Source organism: Musca domestica, unplaced genomic scaffold, assembly GCF_030504385.1.
Source record: "Musca domestica strain aabys unplaced genomic scaffold, Musca_domestica.polishedcontigs.V.1.1 92, whole genome shotgun sequence".
NCBI classification, from domain to species: domain Eukaryota; kingdom Metazoa; phylum Arthropoda; class Insecta; order Diptera; family Muscidae; genus Musca; species Musca domestica.
The window spans coordinates 1,983,184-1,994,753 of record NW_026712441.1 but is presented as its reverse complement, the minus strand read 5'-3'; positions in this window follow the sequence as shown (position 1 = coordinate 1,994,753).

Sequence of the window (11,570 nt, the reverse complement as noted above, 5' to 3'; positions counted from 1 at the left end):
TTTGCATGGAGAGGGTCAGAATAGAAGCCTACTCTTTTTGGAGATAATCACCATATATTTAGGGGTTGAAATGGACCAAAAAACTGCAAAATTGTCAGCAGGTCGTAATTATCGCCCGATCCTCACGCACATTTGAATGGGGGTTACCGGACATTGCAAAAGCCAAGCAGTTTTGGATGGCCATCCAAAAATATTCAATGTGTGAAGGAGTTTGCCAACTTTTGTAGATAAAATACGAAAATGTCTATTCCAGTGACTTTTTGGAGAATTCACAAATACAGGAAAGACGCACTTCTGACTATTTCGTTAATTTAATTTGAAATATATATAAACTGTATTGTTTATTATAGTGTTGTAGGGTATTCAACGGTCGGCCCCGCTCGACTGTAGCCTTTGCTTACATGTTTTTTTTTTTTTAATTTTATTGAATGAAAGCAAAAATTGAGGAAATAGCACGAATTATGGCCTTCAAACGGCCAATGAAACCGTGACACGCTGCCCGAATGTTGCTCCCCTGTATTTTGGCCCATTCCCGGCGAAGCGTTTGCTTGAGTTGATCGACACTTTGGTATTACTTAGTGCCCACCTTACTTTCCAAAATACTCCAGACACAATAGTCCAACGGATTGGTATTCGGAGATTTTGGTGGCCATTGTGCGCTGGGAATGAAGCGAGGAACCTCAGTTTTTAACCAGGTGGCGCGGGCTGAGTCCTGTTGGAATGTCCAAGGTCTGCGGCCAAAATGTTGGTATGCCCAAGGCTTTAAAACACCCTCCAGAATATTTTCGCGATAATATTCGGCATTTATTTTGATGCCACGGTCGATTAATGCGAGCGAAGATCGACCATCGGCTGTTATGTCGGCCCACTCCATCACCATGGCCGACGCTTGAGTTCTGGCGGCCAACCGAAGGTGAACATTTTAAGCTGACCTCTTTGGCAAGTAAACACGATCATTTTGTTTGTTCACAAACTGCAAGACAACGAATGTTTTCTCATCGAAGAAAACATAATTCGGCAGTTCACCACTTTCGGCCATGCGAAGCAACTCTTTATCTTTTTGAGTCTATTTTCTTCCTGTTGCGGTGTAAGTTCTTGCACTATTTGGAATTTCAATGGCTTTACCCCGAGATTATTTTTCAATATTTGCCGAATGGAATATTGCGATATGTTGAGCTCACGAGCCATTTTTCGGCCACTGCGACGCTATAGACCTAGCCCTAATCCTTCCAATATTCTGTATTTTGAAAATTTTAACCACATGTTCTAAATGACAGAAGTGAGGCATACCCGCATGTCCGTCTGTATATTATAAATTGTAATTACGCTTCAGGTCGCAGGTATGGCCCTATCCTCCAAAAATTTTGAATGGAGGTGCGGATATGGTCAGTATAGAAGACTTTTTGGAGATGATGGCAAAATTTTGAAATGGCCCAAAAAAAACCTGATTTTGCACTTGCTCTACAGAGAGTTTAGGGCTGGGCAGAAGCCTACCAATTTAAGTGGTCATTGAATAATATTTAGCTGGTGAAACAGGCCATAACTTTTATGAAGGCAAATATAAAAAATTTTTCATTAACTGCGGAAATTTTAATTCCAACGAAATCACAAATTCATTGGACGGATTTTTTCAATTCACGCCAATTCAGAATGGCGTTTTGACAAAAAAGAATAAAATGTAGAAAAATCACATAAAAGAAAATCACATATTTGCTGGTAAAATCCTGGTAAAAAGATTGTCAAAGTGTCAAGTTCCAAATTACAATAAACCTGCTAAAAATGTGCCTAAAATCACCAAAATACCAAATATTCGGAGGTATGAGTTATAGAAAGAAATAATGAGCCTGTATCAGTAAGCAACTATTACAAAAGACAGAACCCATTACAAAGTCAACATGCCAAATTTTAAAAGATTCCCCGGAAAAATACAGCTAAATTCCGAAGAATACCAAATATAGGGAAATACTGAAATATGAAATATGCTAACCTATATATAGGCGATGATCTACCGCAGAAGGCAGAACTCAATAAGAACACTTAGGACCAAATTCCGTTTGAAAATGTCGGAAATGTTATATGAGGGATATAGAAAAACGTGGACCTATATAGACAATGTTCTGCCAAAGGAGGTAGAACCGGTTACAAATTCTAAGTATTGTTTAATAATTCCGCTTAAAAATGTCGGGGGTAAGTGCTATATATGGATAATGTTCTAGACAATGTTTTAAACAATTCTGATAGAAAATGTGATCAAAACGCCAACATACCGAATGTCGGGAGGTACAGTTATATGGGGTATACGAAAACGTGGATCGACATGACATATCTACGAACTTAACCTGCCTACTGACAAAATACACATGTGTGAAAAATTTCAGGATTCCATCTTAATTCGTTCGAAAGATATCATGTTTATAACAGATTAGATCAGTATTTCGAGGAGTTGCAGACGGAATGACGAAGTTAATATGATATGTTTCTTCGCAACCCAAAATATTGCATAATTGGTCCCTACATCATAAAATGCTAATTATTTCACCATTAACATTTTAATTCCAGCATATCAACTTTTCTTCAGATTGTTTTAAACGATAATCTTTTTATGGACTCAATTACTGTAAAAAATTTAAAGAAAAATTGTGCCCAATAAAGTAACCATGGCTTTCTATCCCCCCACATTTGTAACAATTTAAATATTTTAAGTATTCAAATTACCGGTAATGGGCAATTTGTTGTGCTTACCTGCCATCCTGGTGATGTTAAAAATGTGCCACTTAAAAGTTTTTTTCTTCTCTCCAGCACAATGAAATTAAGTGATAACTTGATTCATTGTCCATTTGCCTGTTCCACGGTACACAAGGGCAGGGTACGAATAACCACCTACCCTCCTTTTTGTTGAATGGACGACGGCGAGGGTGCCTTTGGAGTGACTACTTGCTATTTGATGTCGACTAAGCTTATGAAAAATTAATTATATCCTTGGGGTATGGCAAGAGCACACCAACGACGCAATAGCGACGATGCTTTTTTAACTAATGGTAGCTAGCCATTGGAGTAGTTGTCCTGGGCAGAAAGGTAACACGAACATAAAACAAATCAACCATGAAAATGAAGAATTAGCCAAGGGAGAAAAAAGGTAAATTTCTTACCTTTAATGGTGTAACTTTGGGCAGAATTCCCAGAGCTGTGATTTTTAGTTGCGTTAAACCTTTTTTATATAAAAAACAAGTAAGCAAAAGCTACAGTCAAGCGGGGCCGACCGTTGAATACCCTACAACACTATAATAAACGATACAGATTATATAGGCGAGATACTCGAAAGAATTCCACAAGATATTGTGACAAATAATAAAAGAAAATCATCAGGTTTCGTTCTCTAATTTTCGAATAATAGCAACTTAAACTAATTTGCTCATTTCCAATTTATTGGTAGATGTTGCACTTAAATGATCTTCCTAGATCTGGAACCAATATTTCCCAAAGACCTATAATCTCTCAGAAGTGGCAAAAGATTGACATTTATTATTGGTTTTTGACTGAAACGCATCTATATGAGATACAGACATTTGACTATATTCTTCAACGAAATAAGCCTAAACGAAATAGTCAGAAGTGCATCTTTCCTGTGAATTCTCCAAGTCACTGGAATGGACATTTTCGTATTTTGTCTACAAAAGTTGGCAAACTATTTCACACATTGAATATTTTGGATGGCCATCCGAAACTTCTTGGCTTTTGCAATGTCCGGTAACCCCCATTCAAATGTGCGTGAGGATCGGGCGATAATTACGACCTGCCGACAATTTTGCAGTTTTTTGGTCCATTTCAACCCCTAAATATACGGCGATCATCTCCAAAAAGAGTAGGCTTTTATTCTGACCCTCATCTTATCCCCATGCAAAATTTCGTAAGGATCGGGCCATAAATCCGATCTGTATATGATATCCTGATATCCTAACTACTTAGTTTTGTTAGCTGTAGAAATATTACCAAATGTTTAATTCAAAATAAAAATATGACAAAATTGTAAAAATATGAGAACATTTTACAAAATCAATATTTTCATCTTTAGAGAGATATTTTTATGCGATTTTTTAGACTTTTTTCTTTCCCGCCAAGAGGCCATTCTGAATTAATGAGAACTGTCGAAATCAGTTCAGCCGTTCTCGATAAGAGATCTTTCAAGCATATCTTCTTTGATAGACATATATAGTGCACATATTTTGCTATATATCCGATTTGTTGGATGTTAACATTAGTGTAAAGATCAGAAGTAACCTTGTCAAGGCTTTGTGATTTCGCCGGGATTTAAAATATTCGCGGTTTAATGAAAAATTTTGAATTTTTTCAACAAAAAAGGTGTGGTCTATTTTAGCCGCTAAATATTATCCGATGACCACCCAAATTGGTAGGCTTCTTCCCCGCCCTAAACTCTAGCTACATGCGAAATTCCGATTGGTCTATAATTGCGACCTGTATAGCTACTGAAAAATCCGACATTTCTTCAGTATTTGGTCCATTTCAACCCCTAAACATTTGGCGATCATCTCCAAAAGAAATAGGGTTCTATTCTGACCTTAGCCCCACCTACATTTTAAATTTCGTGAAGATCGTGTCATAATTGCGACCTGTAGCGTGATTACAAATTAACATGGACAGACGGACAGACGGACGGACGGACATACATAGCTAGATCGACTCAGCTCGGCGAGCTAGGAAGATCCATATATACTTTCCTATATGGGAAACCAATATTTCGAGGTGTTACATAAATTCTGGCCCAATCAAACTTATAATACCCCCAACACATAGTGTTGTAGGGTATAATTAATGCAGGAATTTGTAAAATTGTTTAAGTCGGCAGGATAGACTGATGTTGTTATTTTGTTTGTAACACTTCTAAAAAATTAGTGTCATTGTGAAATTAGTGTATTCAATTTATACTTAACCTACCAAAAAACAAATAAGCAAAGGCTATAGTCGTGCGGGGCCGACTACAATATGTTAGAAGCCCCCTTATGTCCAAATCCATTTTGCCAGATTCCGCTTTTGAAATTATGATATAGAGTACTGCCCAGATATTACCCTTAGCATTTTGACCATGGACATTTGCCAAATATTTACGCACTTCGTCGTGCCGTTAGTTGTTGTGGTCCATTTTACAACTAAATATAATCCAATGGTCATCCAAAATGCTTGAATTCTTCCCTGTCCTTAAATCTCTTCTCAGGCGTGTCGATTGACTTCAATTGTGTGATTCATTTGAACCCTTAAATATTTCGCGATCATCTCTAAAAGTAACAGGCTCTTCTGTATCTTCAAATTTAGACGTATATTCGTCAACGAAATCAGCATAAAAAGCCAGAAGTTCGCCTTTTGTGTATTTCGGATATCGCCTGTAAGTAATGTTGGTATTTTTTCACACAAAAGTAGTAGTCCGTTCTACCCGCTGTCTTAAACTTTAACTTCATGCGAGATTCCGTGTCCCTTTTGTTTCTATTTGTGACCTTTATAACGGTCACATTTTTAGTTGTTGGTCCATTTCAACCCCTAAATATATTGCGGACATCTTTGAAAACAATAGGACTAGTCCTTCTGAGCCCAACCCTACCCTACCCTTGTTAAAATGTGGATCGGACGATAATTGCAATCTGTATATAATAACCCCAACCTGTGTATACTTGAATACCTCAATATTATAAGTCAAATTGAAAAAATCGCATGCGATAAAAAATATGAAAAAATAAAGAAAAATACTACAAAATCTATATTAACAGCATTATTGATTGACATATTTTTATACATTTTTTTAGATTTTATTCTTTTATGCCAAGAGGGCATTCTGAATTGACAAAATTTGTGAAAATCGGTCTAGCCATTCTTAACAAATAAGCATTCTAGCATATATCCCTTTCATTTGTTTTTACACATTGTATATATTTCGCTACATATACGCGATATATTTACTATCGGCATGTACGTAACGGTCAGAATTGACCTGTTCGTCTATTTTTGATTTCGCCGGGATTAAAAATGCTCGTGGTTTAATGAAAAATTTGACGTTTATTTAACACAAATGTTATGGTCTACTTCACCCACTGGATATTGACCGATGACTATCAAAATTAGAAGGCTTCTGCCCAGCCCTAAGCTCTAGCCCCATGATAACTTCCGCGTCTATTGGTCTATAATTGCGACCTGTAGAGCAATTTTTTTGTTTTTGGTCCATTTCAAGCCCTAAATATTATGCGATCATCTCCAAAAACAATAGGGTTCTATTCTGACCCTATCCCCACTTCCATTTTCAATTTCGTGATGATCGGGCCATATTTGCGACCTGTAGCGTTATTACAAATTAACATGGACAGACGGACAGACGGACGGACGGACCTACATAGCTAGATCGACTCAGCTCGGCAAGATAGGAAGATCTATATATACTTTCCTATGTGGGAAACCAATATTTCGAGGCATTACATAATTTTTTTCCCAATCAAGCTTAGGACCGTTATACGTTTGTAGTTGCAAGTGCAAGAAGTGGCGGCAATGTCATAAAATGCCCAAATAAAAAAGAAAAATTGCTAAAATGTTGTCTACCAATATATCAATTGCAGCGGGCTCGTCTATATATACATGCTCTTGAACGTAGCCACAAAAAATAGTCTAAAAATGTTAAATCCCGCGGTTTCCTCCATTTTTCGGCGATTTCGGTATAACACATATCTGTAATATTTCTAATGCATTCTTTGCACAATCGCGATATTAAATGGCGATACACTTTTTATGTCGTTTGTAACTAAACGAAATTATCAGCATAAAATTCTAAGTCGATTTAGTTATGTTCGTCCGTCCGTATGTTGTAATAACCCTAGAGTTCAAACGGCATGTGATATGAAGCTAAAATTTTGAACAGAGTTGGTTTGTGCTTGCAGTCAGGTCAAGTTCCAAGATGAGCCATATCGGTCCACGTTTTCATATAGCCCCCATATAAAAGTGCCTCCCGATATTATCTAAATCCTGTGGTAGAACTTTGTCTAGATTTTGAGATTTTAGCCACATCCTCTAACGGAATAGTTTAAAAGTTGGTATTTAGAGTTTGCAATGGGTTCTTCATCATGTGGCATAATATTATCTACTTAGGTCCACGTTTTTCTATAGCTATAGTTACTCCCTAGCTATAGTAACTCCCGATATTCGATATTTTGACGACACCCCCAATTTAAAATTCAGCATTTAGGGTTCATAATATGTTCGAACTCCTGTGGCAGAACATTGCTTATATGGGTTCATGTTTTTATATAATATTATATATATAAATGTACCTTCCCATATTCGGTACTTTGATGAGTTAGGCTCAGATACTAGCAGAATAGCTTAAAAATTGGCATTTATAGTTCATAATGGAGTCTATCTTGTGTAGCAGAACATTGTCTATACAAGTCCACCTTTTTGTATAGCACCGATAAAATTTTACCTCCTAATATTCGGAATTTTTACGATTTTAGCCACATTTTCTAACGGAATGTTTTTAAATTTGAGATTTTAAGCTTATAACGGTTTCTACCTCATGTGACAGAATATTGTCTATATAAGTGCGCGTTTTCATATAGCTCTCATATAAAGGTACTTCCCGATGTTCGATTTTTTAAATTTTCTACGGGAATTACTTAAGATTAAGTATTTGGATTCACTGATAGGTTCTTCTGCTTATATAGAACAATTTCTATATTTGAAGATTTTTCTATAGCTCCTATCTTCCCGATGTTAGGTATTTTGATGATTATTGCAACTTTTTTTTAAAGAATTGCTTGAAATTTGGATAATATTTTCCTAATAACTGGAATTTCGACATTTACAGACATATTTGTACATGAGTTACTTTCCAAATTGTGGAGGATATAAATGCTGTTTTTTTAATTGTTCAAACTTATTTCGGCAAATGTTGGTAATTTGAACTACTAAAAGGAAGAAAACATCCTTTCAAAAAATTATAAGTATAGATCACATATGAAGGTATCCCCAGACTTTACCTTTCCGAAGTCTTAGCCACATGTTTTAATTTTATATACATGGATAACCTGTTGAGACACTTTTAAGTACGTGAGAGTATCATGCTGTTTTGAGTACGTGTATAAGGCATTGATGAAGCTTGATAAAGTAATTTGGCATCTTTGTAAAATTTTATCAGTACCGAGTTCCTTTGGATGATGTGTTTAAAGTCCTGAGGATCATTTGAGAAGGTGAAAACTGTTTTCAGGCATATTTAATAAGATGGATATGTTTTTAGGCACATAGGTTAATATCGATATTGTTTTGAAACACAATTGTTGGGTGGTTTAAAGCACCAAAGTACTTTCTAGAACGTCGATAATAATCATTCTTGGATAATGTTGATAAGGTCCTTAGTAACTTTAGCATAGGTGAATGATGTATTGATAGTAATTCTATATAACATTTTTGATTCCGAGGACAATGTATTGTGTCATCTAGCATAGAGCGGAGGCTGTTTCAAAACCTGACTAATCTTAATTTGAATTGAGATCAAATGCGATATAGAAAATTTCGGACTGATAATCGGACAGAGATTTCAAAATTTGTGTACAATTCTACTTTTAAATTTTTTACGCGGATGTTGGGTAGCTGCCAGATGTGGTACTGTCCATTTTTGCATACGACCTTATCTTGATATAAATATTACCAAGTGTCTAATTTGAACTAAAGCGGATAATCTCATCAGTTCAGATGAGAACAATGCTTTCTGTTGCAACTTTTTAATCTTTGGGCGATGTACTACAAAAATTGGACCGATATATTCCATTTTCACACTTGCCTATTACAGCCAAAACTATGTGCTTTGATTGAAAGGATTATTCAAAATTTTGATAGTTTGTTAGAGAAATACTAGGAGGGATGAGCCGAGTTTGTCCAAGTAATTGAATGTGCAAAGTTTGAATTTCGCATTCTATAACAATAATGATCTTCGAAAGGTTAACGCTTTGAGTGAAAGGTATTAGAAAGAGTGCCAATTTTTAGCATAGTCGAATACTCTCTTCTTCTGCGATGATGTCCAAATTTTCATCCAATGTTGGTGTCACAAATTTTGTCCGTTAAAAAAAATAAATAAATAAACTCACTTTATATTCATACGGCTGATGCTATAGCTGATATCACAAAAATGTCGAAACTACTTCGTATTTAAACATGACCTGTCGCTACTTTAGCTTACCAACAAAATACCAAAAAAAAACATTTAAATAAATAATTTTTTTGTGCTCATTTAATTGTCGATCCAACTTGCATCTTGCTCATTACCTTTTAAGAGTACAAAATTGAAATTCTTTAATCTAGCCCAAGCTGGCCAAAGAAAGAAATTGTATTTGAATGGCAGGCAAACTTTGTTGATGCCACGAGTCGAAGGACGCTAAAAGGAAATCCTTTTAAGTTCATTTTATCTGATAAATTAATTTACGGCAAACCATTTTTATTTATTTTTTTTTTTTTTAATAAAAGAATGCTGTTGCCAACATTATCACCATCTAAGATGACCAATAAGGCGTTATTTTGCGGGAAGTACATTTTTTCACACAAGCTTGAGCGTATTTCGATACACCACTCTCCCAACCCTACTGGTAAGTTTTTTTAGCTGTCAGTAGAAAATCTTTTTGCACTTTTTTGTTGCCGTTGCTGTTTGAGGTACAGCCCGACAAAGAAAACTTTTTCACAAAGTGTCTTCAAAAAGTTGTTCCTTTTTTGGCCAGAATTCTTTATGTTCTTCACACATCACTCCAAGTTGTCGACATTGTTGGACCAACAAATTGAATTCTTCTCCCAGCAGAAAGTCGATGTAATCCAACAATTAGTTAAAGGAATTCCAATTTCGTATTCTGAGAATTTTCCGTTTTTTACTTACTTTGGTGCTGTTGGCATTGGGGTCTTAGAAAGTTTCTGTTTCTGGGCAAAGTAAAAGTTTGACACAAATCATGCATCTCATAAAAAAATCAAATAAAAAATAAAAAAATTCTGTTCTAAGATGGAGGCATAAAACTTATTCACTTGGACATTTCATTTCAGTTTTTTCTTTGTGTTTTATTCAAATACGATTTAAGTGAATTAAAACTCGAGGTGTACGATTGCTACTGCTCGTCTTTTTTTGTCTACAACTTGGCAATGGAATATCACAAATGCTGCCATCTAATTTGGTTGGTAGATTAGGCATTATGTCGAGAATAAAGTTTTTTCCACTCGCACCTTTTCTAAGTGACAGTTAAATTGGAATTATGTAAATTATCTTAACAAAGTTAGACTTGCTTCATATGCCTCATTGAAATCTATTAAAAAATTTAAATATAAAATTGAATTTTATTTTTAGAAATTTGATTTGTTAGATAAAGAAGTATTAAGAAATTCAGAAAAAAATGTGTATTGAAAACTTGATTGCCACATAAGATTTTCAATTGAGTAATTAATGTTGAGTATATATAATCATATTCTGGTTAGCCCCTATATAAGGGTCCGTCATGTTGTTGGATTGAGGTTTCTTATTGATTATGTACAAATTGGATACAATAAGTCTTCGAAAGTTGGATATAACCCGAATTCAGGTTTTTTCATGGTTTTACTACATTTAGACAATATTTAGAGAAAACACACCATAATGATGTAATGATGTAACGAAGACTTTTAATACAGAACAAACTTGCAATATTTCGAAAATTCAATTGAAACCAGTAAGGAAAAGTCAAAAGTCGGGCGGGGCCGACTTTATGATACCCTTCCCCACCATACATATTTAGCTCCCGTAACAAAAGAATTTCTCTAAAGTAGATCATACCATCTATCAACATTTGGCTTTAGAGCATTTATAGTTTGCTATATAGTGCATAATATCACCTGGAGAATTTGCACAAAATGGAAACGTACGTTCCTAAATTAACTCCATTTGGGCTGATATTAGCCATTATTTGCACAGTAAACCTGAAATCGGATTAAGGATATATATGGGAGCTATATCCAAATCTTAGCCGTTCTCGATAAAATTTAGCAAAAGTATTTCCGAGCTTTATAAGAAATCTGGTACCAAATATCATTGTTGTCGAATGCATATTACGAATTTGAGCGACTTAAACACCAAATCGGATGAAAAATATATATGGAAGCTATATCTATATGTGAACTTGCTTCTAGACTGAATTCGGTCGGATGTACCAAATGTAGACTTTTTGACAGATATTGGCCATTTCGTGCACAACTAACCCGAAATCGGTTAAAGATATGTATGGAACCTGTATCCAAATCTGAACCGATCTTGATAAAATTTGGCAGAGGTATTTTCAAGCTTTATAAGATATCTGGTACCAAACGTCATTGTTGTCGAATGCATATTACGAATGCGAGAAACTTAATAATCAAATCGGATGAAACATATATATGGGAGCAACAGCTATATCTCAACTAATTTTCCAACAAATTTGATTTACTTCCTTCTAGGCTGTATTCGGTGGGATGTACAGGTCATTTGGACTTTTATTAGCCATTTGGTGCGCAATTAAACCGAAATCGGCTGAAGATAG